The sequence below is a fragment of the Eptatretus burgeri genome, chromosome 17 (assembly GCF_056783735.1).
Source record: "Eptatretus burgeri isolate ZD-2024b chromosome 17, Ebu_testis_v1, whole genome shotgun sequence".
NCBI lineage: Eukaryota > Metazoa > Chordata > Myxini > Myxiniformes > Myxinidae > Eptatretus > Eptatretus burgeri.
In genome coordinates, this window is record NC_140977.1 from 57,005,784 (window position 1) to 57,025,196 (window position 19,413).

At 47.0% G+C, this 19,413-nt stretch overlaps 1 protein-coding gene and 1 long non-coding RNA gene across 2 annotated transcripts in view; both read left to right on the forward strand.

The window, feature by feature from the left end:
* The window catches only part of LOC147010194 (epidermal growth factor receptor kinase substrate 8-like protein 2), a 133,355-nt gene that overhangs the window by 82,364 nt on the left and 31,578 nt on the right, over window positions 1-19,413 (forward strand). The gene's annotated exons all lie outside the window — the stretch shown is intronic.
* On the forward strand, window positions 11,645-15,819 carry LOC147010197 (uncharacterized). Its single transcript, XR_015052946.1, has 4 exons — window positions 11,645-12,414; window positions 12,689-12,721; window positions 13,774-13,954; window positions 14,263-15,819. It is a non-coding gene; the product is annotated as an uncharacterized LOC147010197 (long non-coding RNA).

A 19,413-nucleotide genomic window follows, 5' to 3' on the forward strand; every position in this document is an offset into this window, starting at 1 on the left:
TGGGGTTACCAAAAGGAGCGTGTATACATCAATAAGCCCCATACAATTCAGCAGCTGAAGGATAACATCTATGCAGAAATTCGATGGCTGCAGCCAGAGTTATTGTCCGCTGTTATGGAAAATGCTGTCGAAAGAACCCGTCTGCAAAGCCGAAAATGAAGGACACCTAAGCTGCATCATTTTTCATAAATAAAGCAAATTCATCTCCATTTTGTAAATTTTCTTTTGGTATAAAAATAATCATAAATTATTTAAAAAACAGCGATGTTATTTAATTTCTGAATCCCTTGGGGACTTTTGGAACACCCTGTATGTGTGTGTATGTGTGTGTATATATATATATATATATATATATATATATATATATATATATATATATATATATATATATATATATATATATATATATATATATATATATATATATATATATATATATATATCCGTACACACTATATGGCCAAAAGTATGCGGACATCCCTTCTAATTGGTGGATTCGGCTATTTCAGCCACACCCATTGCTGTCAGGTGTATAAAATCAAGCACACAGCCATGCAATCACCATCAACAAACATTGGCAGTGGAATGGGCCGAACTGAAGAGCTCAGTGACTTTAAACGTGGCACTGACATTGGGTGCCACCTTTTCAACCATTCAGTTCGTCACATTTCTGCCCTGCTGGAGCTGCCCCAGGCAACTCAAAGTGCTGTTATTGTGAAGTGGAAACGTCGAGAAGCAACAACAGCTCAGCTGGCAAGTGGTCGGCCACACAAGCTCACAGAACAGGACCGCCCAGTGATGAAACACGTAGCGTGGAAAAATAATCTGTTGTCGGTTGCAACACTCACTACCGAGTTCCAAACTGACTCTGGAAGCAACGTCAGCACAAGCACTGTTCGTGAGGGCTTCATGAAATGGGTTTTCATGGCCGAGCAGCCACACACAAGCCGAAGATCACCATGCACCATGCCAAGTGTTGGCTGGAGTGGTGTAAAGCTCTCCACCATTGGACTCTGGAGCAGTGGAAATGTGTGCTCTGGAGTGATGAATCACGCTTCACCATCTGGCAGACGACGGATGAATCTGGGTTTGGCAGATGCAAAGAGAACGATACCTGCCCGAATGCATCGTGCCAACTGTAAAGTTTGGTGGAAGAGGAATAATGGTCTGGGGTTGTTTTTCACGGTTTGGGCTCGGCCCCTTCGTTCCAGTGAAGGGAAATCTTAACACTGCAGCATTCAATGACATTCGAGATGATTCTATGCTTCCAACATCGCACAAAGCGAGGTCCATACAGAAATGGTTTGTCGAGATCGGTGGGAAGAACTTGACTGGCCTGCACAGAGCCCTGACCTCAACCCCATCGAAGACCTTTGGGATGAATTGAAACGCCAACTGCGAACCAGACCTAATCGCCCAACATCAGTGCCAGACCTCACTAATGCTCTTGTGGCTGAATGGAAGCAAATTCCTGCAGCAATGTTCCAACATCGAGTGGAAAACCTTCCCAGAAGAGTGGAAGCTGTTTTTGCAGCAAAGGGGGTCCAGCTCCATATTAATGCCCATGATTTTGGATTGAGACGTTGGACGAGCAGGTGTCCACATACTTTTGGCCATGTCGTGGATACATCGATTGAGCCCGATCTCTCAAAGGTGAAGAATCACGAAAAAAATTATCAAATCCGGATTCGGATCTTCACCAAAATTTATGCAATTCTCCCTTGTCACACACCCAACCTGTCCAAAAATTTTCATCCCAATCCGTGCAGAACTTTTTGACATATCCTGTACAAAAACAGACAAACAAACAAACAGACAGAAAGGGGTGCAAACATAAACCTCCTTCTCCTTCGATGGCGGAGGTAACAACTGTGGCAATGACATATCCCGACGTTAACATCAAGGGGGCGAAATCCTTCCAAGTTATACGACTCAGCAGGGAAGCATCCATCACATGTTCCTTTGGGCAGATCTTAATGTGATTACCTCCGTCATTGAAGGTGAAGGAGGTTATGTTTTCACCCCTTTCTGTCTGTTTGTTTGTTTGTTTGTGCACAGGATATCTCAAAAAGTTGTGGACACATCCGGATAAAATTTTGTGGACAGGTTGGGTATGCGACAAGTCCGAATTGTTTAGATTTTGGTGAAGATCCCATCCTAATCCGACGACTAGAATTTTAAAAGTGATTCTTCACCATTGAGAGATAATGTCAAAAACGATATAGTTCTGTATTCCATAATATTTCAAAAATGTATTGGGCCCGATATGTTCTCATGGATCAGGCATTACATGGAGGAGATATGCGCTCTACCGAGTGCCCTTGTCGTTTGGTTATTGTTAAGGTCAGGTCACGTATGAGAGCAGCGCATCATCGTATACACTTTCCGCCGGCACTCCAGGGGTCTCCGTCTGGCCATCCTCCAGGTAGATGCCTGGCCCATCGCCATCTTCTTGAGATGTTGATTAATCTGCTGCAACCACGAGGAACGTGGTCGGCCCCTTGGCCTCCTCCACTCACGAGACTCCATCGCTGAGAGAATCTGGTGAGCAGGATCAGCGTCAGGAAAACGAGCCACATGTCCATACAGCCGCACCTGATGCTCACGGACTATGGAGGTGACAAATCTCATTTGAGTCTCTCTCAGCAACCGCTCATTGGACACAAAGTCCAACCAGCGATAGCCAAGGATTCTCCGAAGAGACCTGGTACCGAAGGAGTTAAGTCTCTGCAGAGCAAGACTGGAAGCACCAAGAACCTGAAGACTCAGACTTTCATCCTGCATCGGTACTGACTGCGCCACACTCCATGATCCAGTGAATCCATTACTCCCCAAGCCAGACCCAGACGTCGAATGACCTCCGGCTCACAACATGCGGAGACATGAATATCACTGCCAAGGTAAGTGAATCTCTCCGTGACCTCAACATCCTCACCTCAAACAGGTACAGACAAGATAGCAGCAACCAAGATATCTTTGAAAGCCTGGATCTTAGTTCTCGATGCACGGCTCGTGGTGCTGAAATACAGCTTGGTACACGGATCGTGGTGCTGAAATACAGCTCGGTACATGGCTCGTGGTGCTGGAATACAACTCGGTACACGGCTCGTGGTGATGAAATACAACTCGGTACATGCCTCGTAGTGCTGAAATACAGCTTGGTACATGGATCGTGGTGCTGAAATACAACTCGGTACACGGCTCGTGGTGCTGAAATACAGCTTGGTACACGGATCGTGGAGCTGAAATACAACTCTGTACACGGCTCGTGGTGCTGAAATACAGCTCTGTACACGGCTCGTGGTGCTGAAATACAACTCAGTACACGGCTCGTGGTGCTGAAATACAACTCTGTACACGGCTCGTGGTGCTGAAATACAGCTCCGTACACGGCTCGTGGTGCTGATATACAACTCGGTACACGGCTCGTGGTGCTGAAATACAACTCGGTACACGGCTCGTGGTGCTGAAATACAGATCGGTACACGGCTCGTGTTGCTGAAATACAGCTCGGTACACGGATCGTGGTGCTGAAATACAACTCGGTACACGGCTCGTGGTGCTGAAATACAGCTCGGTACACGGATCGTGCTGCTGAAATACAGCTCGGTACACGGATCGTGGTGCTGAAATACAACTCAGTACACGGCTCGTGGTGCTGAAATACAGCTCGGTACACGGATCGTGCTGCTGAAATACAGCTCGGTACACGGCTCGTGGTGCTGAAATACAGCTCGGTACACGGATCGTGCTGCTGAAATACAGCTCGGTACACGGATCGTGGTGCTGAAATACAGCTCCGTACACGGCTCGTGGTGCTGATATACAACTCGGTACACGGCTCGTGGTGCTGAAATACAGCTCGGTACACGGCTCGTGGTGCTGATGAAATACAGCTCGGTACATGGATCGTGGTGCTGATGAAATACAGCTCGGTACACCTCTCGTGGTGCTGAAATACAACTCGGTACACGGCTCGTGGTGCTGAAATACAGCTCAGTACATGGATCGTGGTACTGAAATAACGCTCGGTACACGGATCGTGGTGCTGAAATACAGCTCGGTACACGGCTCGTGGTGCTGAAATACAGCTCAGTACACGGATCGTGGAGCTGAAATACAACTCTGTACACGGCTCGTGGTGCTGAAATACAGCTCCGTACACGGCTCGTGGTGCTGATATACAACTCGGAACATGGCTCGTGGTGCTGGAATACAGATCGGTACATGGATCGTGGTGCTGAAATACAGCTCGGTACATGGATCGTGGTGCTGCAATACAGCTCGGTACATGGCTCGTGGTGCTGAAAAACAGCTCGGTACACGGCTCGTGGTGCTGATGAAATACAGCTCGGTACATGGATTGTGGTGCTGAAATACAGCTCGGTACACGGCTCGTGGTGCTGAAATACAGCTCGGTACGCGGCTCGTGGTGATAAAATACAGCTCGGTACACGGCTCGTGGTGCTGAAATACAGCTCGGTACACGGCTCGTGGTGCTGAAATACAGCTCGGTACACGGCTCGTGGTGCTGAAATACAGCTCGGTACGCGGCTCGTGGTGATAAAATACAGCTCGGTACACGGCTCGTGGTGCTGAAATACAGCTCGGTACACGGCTCGTGGTGCTGAAATACAGCTCAGTACATGGCTCGTGGTGATGAAATACAACTCGGTACACGGCTCATGGTGCTGGAATACAACTCGGTACACCGCTCGGGGTGCTGAAATACAACTCGGTACATGCCTTGTGGTGCTGAAATACAGCTCGGTACACGGCTCGTGGTGCTGATGAAATACAGCTCGGTACACGGCTCGTGGTGCTGATGAAATACAGCTTGGTACCTGGATCGTGGTGCTGAAATACAGATCGGTACACGGCTCGTGGTGCTGAAATACAGCTCGGTACACGGATCGTGGTGCTGAAATACAGCTCGGTACACGGATCGTGGTGCTGAAATACAACTCAGTACACGGGTCGTGGTGCTGAAATACAGCTCGGTACACGGATCGTGCTGCTGAAATACAGCTCGGTACACGGCTCGTGGTGCTGAAATACAGCTCGGTACACGGATCGTGCTGCTGAAATACAGCTCGGTACACGGATCGTGGTGCTGAAATACAGCTCCGTACACGGCTCGTGGTGCTGATATACAACTCGGTACACGGCTCGTGGTGCTGAAATACAGCTCGGTACACGGCTCGTGGTGCTGATGAAATACAGCTCGGTACATGGATCGTGGTGCTGATGAAATACAGCTCGGTACACCTCTCGTGGTGCTGAAATACAACTCGGTACATGGCTCGTGGTGCTGAAATACAGCTCGGTACACGGATCGTGGTACTGAAATAACGCTCGGTACACGGATCGTGGTGCTGAAATACAGCTCGGTACACGGCTCGTGGTGCTGAAATACAGCTCGGTACACAGCTCGTGGTGCTGAAATACAGCTCGGTACACGGATCGTGGTGCTGAAATACAGCTCGGTACACGGATCGTGGTGCTTTAATACAGCTCGGTACACGGCTCGTGGTGCTGATGAAATACAGCTCGGTACATGGATCGTGGTGCTGAAATACAGCTCAGTACACGGATCGTGGAGCTGAAATACAACTCTGTACACGGCTCGTGGTGCTGAAATACAGCTCCGTACACGGCTCGTGGTGCTGATATACAACTCGGAACATGGCTCGTGGTGCTGAAATACAACTCGGTACACGGCTCGTGGTGCTGAAATACAGATCGGTACACGGCTCGTGTTGCTGAAATACAGCTCGATACACGGATCGTGGTGCTGAAATACAACTCGGTACACGGCTCGTGGTGCTGAAATACAGCTCGGTACACGGATCGTGGTGCTGAAATACAGCTCGGTACATGGATCGTGGTGCTGAAATACAGCTCGGTACACGGCTCGTGGTGCTGAAATACAGCTCGGTACACGGCTCGTGGTGCTGATGAAATACAGCTCGGTACATGGATCGTGGTGCTAATGAAATACAGCTCGGTACACCTCTCGTGGTGCTGAAATACAACTCGGTACACGGCTCGTGGTGCTGAAATACAGCTCGGTACACGGATCGTGGTACTGAAATAACGCTCGGTACACGGATCGTGGTGCTGAAATACAGCTCGTGGTGCTGAAATACAGCTCAGTACACGGATCGTGGAGCTGAAATACAACTCTGTACACGGCTCGTGGTGCTGAAATACAGCTCCGTACACGGCTCGTGGTGCTGATATACAACTCGGAACATGGCTCGTGGTGCTGAAATACAACTCGGTACATGGCTCGTGGTGCTGAAATACAGCTCGGGACACGGCTCATGGTGCTGATGAAATTCAGCTCGGTACATGGCTCATGGTGCTGATGAAATACAGCTCGGTACATGGCTCATGGTGCTGATGAAATACAGCTCGGTACACGGCTCGTGGTGATGAAATACAGCTCGGTACACGGCTCGTGGTGCTGATGAAATACAGCTCGGTACATGGCTCATGGTGCTGATGAAATACAGCTCGGTACACGGCTCATGGTGCTGATGAAATACAGCTCGGTACACGGCTCGTGGTGCTGATGAAATACAGCTCGGTACACGGCTCATGGTGCTGATGAAATGCAGCTCGGTCCACCTGAAAATTAAGTACCATTTGTACAGTGCATCACTGAATTTGTTAACCAACTATTTTTGAGGTCAAAGGTCAACTCAAGGTCAAACTTCTAAAATCAATTTCAATCTGAAAAAGAATCGAATTTCATCCGATTGACCTGAGCTTTGATTGAGATTTTCAATTTTATTCACAATGAAAAGGCCCGTCTGATGTATCCATGGTAACGTTTGGAGAAGCGGTGGATTTTGCACGTATCGTCCTCTGCACGTGTCTTTTTCTTGTTTGTTTGTCCACACAGAACTTTTGTGTTTTTCTTCACAACCACTTGTCGGATTGAAACCAAATTTTCACCACAGGAGTGACTACTCGTGTGGTATGTTTTACTGAAAATTATGACGTCAGAGATCACATGATGTGGCAGCCATGTTGGAAAAATGGAAAAAATAAAAACTTTGGACCTCTCTCTCTGAAACCGCACCAAGGTTAAAAATGAAACTTGGTGCATGGCAAGTACTCCTCATGGGAATGAGGGCTTTTATAAAAAAATGACGTCATCGGTGCTTTCATTATGATGTCAAAATTGCATATGTAGAACGCTACATCGTATGAAAGTTTTTGACGGTAATCTAGTGATAAAATGGTCCACAGAACAAAAATTGATAACGTCATCGGTCACGTGATTTGGCAGCCATATTGTTTTTGATGTTTTTTTTTAAACCTTCAAAAATCTTCTTCTCTGAAGTGGCTGAATAGGCCGAGGCGAAACTTTACACGTATGACCGCCTGTCCATGAGGAACAAAAGGTTCACACATATGATGTCATAGGTCACATGGTTTTGTCAGCCATATTGGATTCACCCTTAAGCCTGTAAAAAAAATCTTTTTCTCCAGAACGGCTGGACAGATCGAGGGGAAACTTCACACAAATGTTCCCCAAGCTTCCGGTTCCGGTTTTGAGCGGCAAGAGGTCTCCTTCGGGGCTCCCTGCTGACGTTCTCAAAGTTAAGTTCCGGTTGTTATTTGTCCCGTTTTAACTGTTTAATTTTCTCACCTACATGTTAATGTGTGTTCCTAGTTCGGTTTTGTTTCAAAAATCGTGCTATTTTGTGAGTATTTATGTCGACGTTCTTACTTGGTGTTTGAGGCCTAGTCCTAGGCTTGAGGCCTACCGGTTCCACTCGGTGTTCGATCGTTTTTTTTTGTTTGTTTGTTTGTTTTTTCTCCCCATTACCTTCAATTTCTATCCTCCCCATTATATTCAATTTTCATTATCCCCACTTTCCAAACATCCCCCATTCTCCCACTAATCTCTATCTTATCTCAAAAAAAAAAAAAAATATATATATATATATATATATATATATATATATACCCAACAACAACAACAACAACAACACGCTCACCTTCTCCCGATTTGCTACTTCTTCTTCCTCTTAACTTCCTCCTCGTCTTCCTCGATTTCTTTTTTTTTTTTACACTTCCATGACCTAATCTGTTGAACTCTCTCATACATTAATAGTAACAACAAAAACGATCTTATAATGCTTCATCTTCCTCTCTCACACATGTGGTACTCTTTACTGTTTCACAATGCACTTCTCTTCTGCTATTTTAACAGACTGCTCTCATTTCGACCTCTCCTTCATTCCTTGCCTAAAAAATCCAACTATTACAGCGCTTCTTCTCTCCATGCTCTGAATTCGCCTTCATTGCATCCATCAAGAATTGTGTTAAATCGCATCTCTGACCTAAAACTTTTAAAAACCACAGTTTGCCATGGATGCTCGCTTTCCATCAACCATTCTTTTTTCCAACTTCAGTGCCAACTCACCCCCTCACCCCTCACTCTCACTCTCAAAGCAACCATCCCACTCTTCTCCCTCCAACCCTCCCTCTCACCTCTTTCAAAAATTCCCCCTCACCTTTCTCCCACCTTTCATCCCCCTCACTCTTCCTTCTCTAAGTTGCCCCCCTCTCATCCACCAACCTGCCTCCCTCCACTGCCCTCTCATCTCCATCTCTTCACTCCACCTCCTCAAATCCTCAACTGCCATCTTCCTTGTCTCTTGTCCCCCCTCTCTCCCAGCACCACAGAGCCTTTTCTCCTCCTCATTCGGCCCCCTCCCCTCGCTATTCTGCAATACCCCACACTCCTTCAGCAACCCTCTTTACCTCCCCCCTCGTCCCTCGTCCTACCCTCCCCGCCCCCTCCACCTCCTGCACCCAAAGCCTCCTCCCCTACCTCTTCATTAAAAGTGTGGACCTCAAATATCCGGGGCCTTCGCTCAAACCTTTCAGATCTTTCCATGCAGGTTGCCACTGACAAACCAGACATTATCTGCCTAACAGAAACTTTCCTCTCCCAAGACGTGTCTGACTCCCAAGTATCTCTCCCTGGTTACTCCCTCTTACGGTATGACAGACCTGAGCCTCGTCCTGGTGGAGGTGTTGCTCTCTTCATCAAAGACTCTATTCCTCACTCTCCCTGCACTGCCCTCACTCCCCCACACCCCCAGGAATACCTCTGGCTTCGGCTTCCCTCCACTCCCACCTCATGTTTATATGTGTACTGTACCGTCCACCGAACAGTGATGACTCCATCTACACCTCACTCTCCGAAAACATGGACCATCTTCTATCTTCTCATCCAAACTCTCTCTTCCTCTTATGTGGCGACTTCAATTGTCATCACGCCAGTTGGCTAGGTGTGGGTACCTCTCTCACCTGCCATGGCACCTCAGCAAAAGCTTTCTGTGACTCATTGGGACTGACTCAATCGGTCAACTTCCCGACCCGGATCTCAACCAATGGTACTCCATCTCTTCTGGATCTGATTTTGACAAATTTCCCTGACAATATCTGCTGCTCTTCCTTCGCTCCAATTCGCACCACTGACCACGTCCTTGTTAAAGTGGACATCTCTCTGGCTGTTATCAGAGAACCACCTCACCGCCGTCGAGTCTGGCATTTCACTCAAGCCGACTGGCAGGGTCTCCGAGCAGCCATCAAACTTACAGACTGGTCTCCTATCACGACTTTCTCAAACATCAACTCATCCTGGGAATTCTTTCAAAGAAACTTGCTCTCCCTCATGCACAGATTTATCCCCTCTCGTGTTCAGTTGTCTTACCCTTCCTCCTGCCCTTGGTTTACTGAAGCTTGTGGCGAGGCTGTTGTCCTGAAACAACTTGCCTTTGCCTCATGGAAAGCAAACCCAACTGAGGGCAATCTCAGTTCTTTCCACAAAGCTCGGAACAAGTGTGTATCTACCCTCAGGAGAGCCAGACAACGACATCTTTCAAAGCTCAAGTCTGAACTCTCAAACCTCTCTCCCTCCTCAAAATCCTGGTGGCGTTTAATCAAATCTGTTTCTGGTGTATGTTCCCCCTCCATCCCCTCCCTTACCTCAAATGGCCGCACTGCTGATTCCACACGTGATAAAGCTGAATGTCTAAACTCGGTGTTTGCAGCTAAATCTTGTGTCCTAAACCCATCACTATCTCTACCCACTTTACCCAGTCGCACCCAACTGTCCCTGGACTCTGTGTCCTTTTCTCCTGACAAGGTGGAGAGCTTTCTTTCAAACCTCGAGTCAGATTCTGCAACCGGTCCAGACGGCATCAGCCCACGTGTCCTTAAAGCCTGCTCTTCTGCTCTTGCTCACCCTCTCTCTGTTCTATTCACCCTCTCATTTTCCCAAGGTCATCTGCCATCTGCTTGGAAATCTGCTAACATCACTGCCCTGCATAAAAAAGGTGCAAAAACAGATCCCTGTAACTACAGACCAATCAGCCTTCTCCCAATCATCAGCAAGGTTATGGAATCCATCATCGCTTCAGACATGAAATCCTTCCTCTTCTCCAATGGCTTGATTTCCAATCATCAATTTGGTTTCAGACCAGGTCACTCTACCCTGGATATGCTGCTACTGCTCTCCCCTCAATGGATGGAGGTCCTCAATGCCAGACAGGAAATCCGAGCCGTATCCCTGGACATATCACGTGCTTTTGACACAGTCTGGCACCCTGCCCTACTCACCAAACTCTCTTCCCATGGTATTCAAGGCCATCTCCACTCATGGCTTGCAGACTTCCTCTCCTGTCGCAGTCAACGTGTGGCCCTAAATGGAGTTCTTTCATCCCCTCTTCCTGTGCAGGCTGGAGTTCCTCAAGGTAGCGTTCTGGGCCCTGTTCTTTTTCTGGTTTTCATCAATGATCTCTCGGACTCTCTGGAAAATCCTCTATTTCTCTTTGCCAACGACTCCACCCTCTGCCGTACCATCTGTCATCCCTCAGACCGGCAAGCAGCAGCTTCTTCACTCACTGCAGATCTGGATAAAATCACAAACTGGTCCAACACGTGGAACATGTCTTTCAATCCAGACAAATCTCACACTCTCACTATGTCTCTTCGAAAGGACCGTTTACAAAACCCCCCCATCCACTTTCTCAACAATCCTCTGGAAGAAGTCTTTTCTTTCAAGCTTCTGGGTCTCACTATCTGCCATGACCTTTCCTGGGAAAGTCACATTTCCAACCTTGCCTCAAAAGCCAGTCTCCGACTGGGAATCCTCCGTCGTGCAAAGTCCTTCCTCGGCCCTCTTGAGCTCCTGACTACTTACAAAGCTTTTGTCCATAGCCTGATGGAGTACTGCTCTCCCCTCTGGGCTGGTGCTCCTGCCTCCCACCTTTCTCGGCTTCACGCTGTCGAAACCAGGGCTTTTAAGATCATTGGCATCTCCCGCAATGAAGCTGAGTCTTTGGGCCTCTCACTCAATCACCGCAGGTTGGTCGGTGGTCTTTCTGTCTTCTACCGACTCCTCTCCAGCCTTGCCCCCCCCTGCTCTCTCTGCGATTTGTCCCAACCACATTTCCACAGGGCGCTCAAGGTCCGCCAACAACCCCCTTCTGGTAAAACTACCAAAATCACGAATCACTGCTCATCTTCACTCTTTCATTCCTCTTTTTTCCGCCTTTGGAATAAACTTCCCTCACTCTATTCTTTCCCATTCTTCCCTCCAGGCTTTCAAAACAGCTGTTCACCACCACCTCTTATCTTCCCCCATCCAAATCCTCGATCTTTTCTACCCCCGATAATCCACCCAAGCCCACTTCCTTCAATTCTCCTGCTTTCCTTCCTGAAAGTCCCTGTAATGTCCATCTTCTCCTCGCCATGTTCCCCGTCCCATCCCCATCCCTCTCCCTTCCACAGTTCACCTGTGTCTGTTCCCCAATGTTTTGTCCCTTCCACTCCCGCCCCTCTTGTCTCATGCCTCCTTGCTGTGAGTTGTGTGTTAGCTCTCATACGAGCCTCGACCAAGGTATAAAAAAATAAATAAATAAATAATAAAAAAAAGCCTTGAGGATACCAGGGTATTCACGAATAAATGATGTTATATGACCTGGCGGTCATATTGGATTGCACGAAAATGTTCAAAAAATATATATATTTCTCTTGAACCTCTTAATCGACGTGAAACTTCATAATTATGATTGTAGTAGTGATGAGGAAAATATGTTTTAAATTTCAAACTGATCGGATGCATGGTGTGACAGGCGGAATTATTTAATTTTTTGAATCTGGGTTATTATATGTTTTTTTTTTGGTTTTTTTTGAGTAAGGCTCACTTGGTTGTACCTGGATGAGTTTGAGGGTAGAGTAATAGCAGCTGAAATGTGAATCCTATCCAGGTTCCTCCTGATGACTTCATCTTTACTTTTTGCTTGTTTAGGTTTGGGGTTTGGCTTCATCTTTACAAACAGCTTGGTTTCTGATTACTCCAATGCAGGATTGTACCTACCGGTAAGTTGGTCTTCCATTTGATTTCAATTGAATTTACTTTATTCCCATTCTAAATTAAATTGAATAATAATGAACATCATGGGTCAGAGTCAGGTGTCCGATCAAAGCGGGACGTCTTGATACCCAGTCATCACTGCCAGCAGTTATAAAGTGGCACTTCTCATTATGTTTATAATTAATTACATCACACACCAATGCACAAACACCATATAAAGCAAGTCCTGGTGAGGGTCTGCAATCTCTGATTACTCTTTTTCTTGTTTATGTAATGCAGTGATGTTGGCGGACTTCCAAGCAGATGGAAAAGGTAAGTTGTTTCAGCGCAACTGCCTCATCACATGATTCAGTGCACCATGGGCGGGAAGAAGGGTAGGATAACTGAAGACGAGATGGGATGAACAGAGACAGAGAGAGAGAGAGACAGCACGTTTCTGTGGAAGAAGTTCTAGACTTAGTTAACATCAGGGGCATTGGATAAGGGAAACCAGTCTTGAAGAGAGATGGCTGCTTGCAGTCTCCACTAATCTGCCTGAGTGAAATGCCAGACTCGCCGGCATTGAGGCAGCTCTTTGAGAATAGCCAGAGAGATGTTCACTTTCACAAGCAACATCAGATGAACCAATTGGAGCAGAGGAAGAGCAGGAGATTTTCTCTCTATCGGAATGATTTTCTCTGGTGGGCATGGCAGGATGGCAAAGAGGTATGCACACTTGCTTCAAAGCTCTCTAGCTTAGGTTTGATTCCTGACCCAGCTATAAACTGTCAGCTCAGTGTTTTACAGGGAGGGTGATTCATCAGTGTGTGTGCAGTTCCACGGATGGACGTTGAACGGGAATCCTGTTGTTGTGGAATTTTCTGATTTGTCCTATTAACCGACCCGGTGTAAATCCTGTTACTCAACTGAAAGAAACAATTCACTGTCCACAACGAAAAGTACATTTGATCAGAGAACATTTATTTCATGGTATCACGGAGTCCAAAGCACTGAGATGGTAAAACATCCACAATGATTCGCACTAAGCTAAGATTTCATTTTCCGGCATTTATATGCTTCTGTGGGAGTGGAGGGGGCTGATAAGCATTAGGCAAAAGAACTCCAACTGCAATACGTGTCCACTCGGTGAAAGCGAATGACATAATCATGGCAAAAGTTGCAGTGCCATCAACCAGGCCACCTTGCTTCATAGTAAGATATTCCTTTTATCAATATTTAAGTCAAAAGACTCTTGGGTAAAGGAAAACATAACCGACAGCCAATTCGACTATAGCATAAAGATTAAATTTATAAAGCACCAGCAACAATTATAATTGAGAGTACATGAATATAATTATTTTTTTTTCTTCCACACTGTCTATCAGCATTTGTTGGTGGACATTAAAGATCCCATGGTGTCCTTCACAAAGAGCAGGCGAGCTATTGCCTGCACCATGCCACCATGACCAGATTCTAAATTCCTGCCCAAACTCGTTAAACTTCAGGCCTGGCCAGCCGGTTCGTGAAGACTCGGCCAAGCGTCCCCCGCTGACCTCACAAGAAAAGGTGGGTTAATGGAGGCCGTTTAATAAGAACAAGAAGGAAAGATTTTCCCTCTGTCGGAAAGTTGATTCTTCTCTCTCAATTTATTTACTTTTCTCATGATGGTTTGGCTTCCACTCTCTGTGATTGGGGCTTTCTCTTCCACCCTGCCTTGAGGGCCTTTCCTGTGGTTTTTTTTTCTTCTATTACTGTAGTAGTACCGCATCTCTCGCTTGTAGTCGTACTGCATCTCTTCTATTACTGCATCTCTTGCACAATGAAAGCTTATCATCTGAAATTCCTGACACATTATATCCAATTCCATGAGACAGGTGCAGATCCAGGGGGAGGTGGGGGTGCTGGAGCATTACACCCACTCTTCAGGCTGAAAGTGCCCGTGAATGCTCAAAAACAAAGTGTGTCTCAAGCAAGCATGGGACAAAAGGGTGAAGGATAAAGGAGGAGGTATTGAAAAGGAAAAGGGTTAGAGAAGAAGAGAATGAAACATTCAGAAGAAGCAAAGCCAGTACTCTTTTGCTCCGATGAAGGGTTAATGAGCGAAACTTCTCCTTCTCCTTGCCTATCCTGGCTGATATCATCATACTCCGATGACTTTTTTGTTGATTCCATGAATCCTTGTTCCCTATTTCTAACAAGGGGTAGTATAGTGTGGATATGGCTACTGTAAATATATCTGTTTGTGAGGTTTACTTTAATGGGACTTTACACCCACTCTTTCGGATATTCCTGGACCTGCCACTCCTCAACGATGATGCCAAACGTCTGTGGTTAATGAACCAGTCTTAGCACGTCTTGCAACATGTCTTGTCTTATGCACAGTAAACATGCTGACGATAAAACATCCACCGCCCTACTTATTCCCTGACCCGAATCGATCATCCACCTTACAAGTTAAAAACAACACAAACTATATGTACATACAACATACATACATACATACATACATACATACATACATACATACATACTATGGCACATGTACAAACACTATCATGGAGGAAGAAAGAAACTCATCACAGTTTTGATACATTCTATATGATATACCCCAAGGTGTACATCATGAAAAGGTCAAACAATTGTTTTCCATTTGAAGTGACACACACACACACACACACACACACACACACACACACACACACACACACACACACACACACACACACACACACACACACACGCACATACACATGCACATACACACAAACACTATACCACACACACCCCATGCACACACATACACACACATATGTAACACACACACACACATACACATACACATACACACAAACACTATATCACACACACCAATGCACACACATACACACACACACATATGCACCACACACACACGCACACACACACACGCACACACACACACGCACACACACGCACACACACACGCACACGCACACACACACACATACAATGAGTGTCTTGTGTGAGGACAACCATGATTCAATGAGAGATGTAGGGATGGTTTCACGTGACCATTTCTTGTGACCATCCCTGCCTTGTTCACATACTTTTTGGAAGAACATCCTGACATCGTTTTACATTTTTAATATATTTCTTTCACTTGTTTCTGTATTTTTACCTCCACCATTAAAGGTGAAGGTGGTTATGTTTTCACCTCTTTCTGTCTGGCTGTAAGTCAATGACTGTCAATATATAGCACGATATTTCAAAAATGTATTGGACAAGATATGTTCTCGTAGATCAGGCATTGTGGGGTGGAGGTGTGCGTTTTTCAGACTCGTGGATGAGGAATTGTGGGGTGGAGGTGTGCGTTTTTCATACTCGTGGATGAGGCATTGTGGAGTGGAGGTGTGTGTTTTTCATACTCGTGGATGAGGCATTGTGGGGTGGAGGTGTGCGTTTTTCATACTCGTGGATGAGGCATTGTGGAGTGGAGGTGTGTGTTTTTCATACTCGTGGATGAGGCATTGTGGGGTGGAGGTGTGCGTTTTTCATACTCGTGGATGAGGCATTGTGGGGTGGAGGTGTGCGTTTTTCATACTCGTGGATGAGGAATTGTGGGGTGGAGGTGTGCGTTTTTCATACTCGTGGATGAGGAATTGTGGGGTGGAGGTGTGTGTTTTTCATACTCGTGGATGAGGAATTGTGGGGTGGAGGTGTGTGTTTTTCAGACTCGTAGATCAGGCATTGTGGAGTGGAGGTGTGCGGAACGGCCTGTGTGGTTGTTGTTTCTGGCTCGCGGTTTGAAAGTTTTTTGTTTTTTTTTGTACGTACGGCCACGCACGTATGGGCACATACTAGTAGTACTGATTTACATATGTACAAACTTTGCAGAAGTGCTGACATTGTATTGGTACCGTACATAATGTATAAACGATGTGACATTATAAATAGTACGTACTTTATCGAAATATGCTTGTGTTGTTGTCGATTGACCTCGTGTCTGACTGCGGCGTGGAGACACCGGTCGACCTCCCGGGAGTGATTCATCTTCCCCACATGGAAGATATTGTTGGGGGTGGGGGCGGAGGGGTGTTGAAGAAGAAGAGTCGAGGGGTGGGAATGGGCCGGTTCATGGGGACTGATCGGTGCTGTGATCATGATCGTGCTTCCCTGATAAACCCGGGCAGCAGGGAAGAGTGGGTAAGATTTGGACCCCCGACTTCCATTGGAGCGTACACCCATCATGAGGAGGCATCCCCAATAGTCTATGTCTGTGTATTAATTATTAGTACGTACTTTACAGACAGAGTGATCTCACCGTGAAGGATGCATTCTACGCCACACTCGAGTCTGTGGTTGATCAGTGCCCCAGACGAGATACACTTCTAGTCTTGGGGGATTTCAATGCATCGACTGGAACTGATAGGGATGGTTATGAGGTGTGTGTTGGTCCCCATGGGTCAGGAACTATGAACCAGAATAGCACTAAGTTCCTTGACTTTGCAAGAAGTCATGGACTTAGGGTGGCTGGTTCATGGTTTCAGCGCCCACAAGCTCATCGCTGGACTTGGTATTCCAACGCTGGCGGTGTGGCAAAGGAGATTGACCATTTCCTCGTTGATGGTCGCTGGAGGATGATCCAGAACTGCAGGGTCTACCGGAGTGCTCAGTTCCTCAATACTGACCACAGACTTGTTGTAGCAACTCTAAAGCTGCACCTTAAATCCTGGAGAATGGTACCATCCCAGCTGAGACTGGATGTTGGCAAGCTCAAGGATGAGAGAGTAGCTGAGGAGTTTGTGAACAGGCTGAGTGGAGATTTGGGGGGTCTGGGTGCTTTGGGGGGTCCTGAAGAGTTGTGGAGCACCTTCAAGACCACCGTCCTTGATGTTGCCGGTGGATGCCTTGGAGTTCACAGCAGGGCAAAGAAGAATTTTGTCTCTCAAGGAACACTGGATACCATTGACCAGAGTCGCAGGGCCAGGCTGAATGGCAGAGCTGAGCTGTTCAGGGAGCTGAGGCGTAAAACTGTACGTGCACTGAGGGTGGACAAGGAGGCCTATGTGCGAGGAATCTGTGAGGGGGTAGAGCATCACCTGTGGACAGGTGATTCTCGTCCCGCTTACAGGGGAATTCGCGCATTACGTTCATCCAAGCCCATCCCTCGGAGCACTACAGTTCGAGCAGAGAGTGGTAGGCTATTGACAGAGGAGTCTGAAGTTAAGGCCCACTGGGCCGGTTACTTTGAGCGGTTGTACCAGGCTGATCCCCCAGCTGTCGAGTTGGACGTCAAGGGTGTTACAATCCCTGTTGCTGACCCTCAAATCAACTGTGGTCCACCTTCGCTTGTGGAAACACGGGCTGCGGTGAACCAGTTGAAACGGGGCAAAGCTCCAGGGATCTGTGACATCCATGCCGAACTTCTCAAGGCTGGTGGAAATGCTGCACTCGTGTCGTTGCATGCAGTTTTGTGCTCTGCCTGGAACACAGGCATCATCCCAACTGACTGGAAGAGGGGCCTTGTTGTCCCTCTCTGGAAAGGGAAGGGTGATCGCCAAGACTGCAACAACTACCGAGGGGTGACGCTGCTCTCAGTGCCGGGCAAGGTCTTTGCTCCGATAATTCTTGATAGGGTTCGATGGAACTCATTTCGCCAACTCAGAAGGATTGACAGGCTGAGTCAACCCCACCTCGTGTTAATTCAGTGGCCAACGGGGCTCAACTCAGGGTCAGGTGTTCTATGAACTCTCTAGTTTTATTCAAGGCAATTAATGACGTCATAATTTATGTTGCAGAAGTATTGCTCTTTTGTTAATTTCAAGACTGGCTGAAAGTACAAAGTCCTTTGAAAGGATCCTAAAATATTCATGTTCACCAAGGTAACAACCACAAGGTAAACTTACCACCTTGCTGTTTGCTGATCGCCAAAGCCAAAGGATGACGGAGAGCAGAAACCTTTTGGGTGACCAGTGTCTGTGTCTGGAGTGGGGCGTTGCCAGTCCGAGTACATTCATGGGTGTGGTCGTCATTGCACAGCAACAACAAAACACCTGAGATGAGCAGAACGTGTGAAGGTAAGTACAGATGGCCTCAAGGTACGCACATTCGCTTCTCCAAAGCGGGGTAGCTTTGGTTCGAATCCCGACCCCGCTATAAACTGCCATCCTGGTGTTTCACTGGTCGGGCAATTCATCAGCATGTGTGCCGTCCTTCCGATGGACATTAAGCCGGGCATCCCATCTGCCAACATTCGTTGATGGACGTTAAATACCCCCACAGTTTCCTTCGCGAAGAGTTGGCGAGCTATCACCGGCACCATGAACAAATTACGAATTACTGCTCTGACTTACATGGGGCACTGCATCAGCAGAATAGCTGCGACCTCAGCCTACGATGTTACTCTGCAGTTGTTTGGCGATGTTATTGTTTGACAATTGACGATGTTACTCCTTGTGCTGCAATTGTTCAGTGTGAAGGTCTTCGAGCAGCGTCCGAAGACCCTTGCTCATCAAGAACCTGTTCCCATTGCAACGGCCTCAAGAGGTTCGGAGGATGATAAACCTCATCGTGTTGGTCTCAAGCAGTGTAAAATCAATCATTAAGGGTCATATATTTATTACGTACACGAATATGTACGTGCACCGGTGTTCATCACCCCACCCAACCACACACCCCTGGACCCACCTTGCACACACCATGTACGCTTAGACCAGGTGTACCTGGCAACACAATTGTACTCTTTGATGGAGTTGAAGTGCATTTTGACCTCAAGAACGTGTCCTGCTCCATAGCAGTGTGTCCGTGTCTATATGATGGTGTCCTACTCAAAGCCCAGATAAGAACTGATCATCTGCAGGCTGATGACATCACCATGAGGGATCAAGACACGTCACACCGGATCGTCACACCAGATCAATACACACCACACCAGATCGTCACAGCAGATCACAACACACCACATCGGCTCATCACACCGGGTCATCACCTGTGTGATGATCCAGTTTGACGTTGATGATCCACATCACACCACATCACACATCACT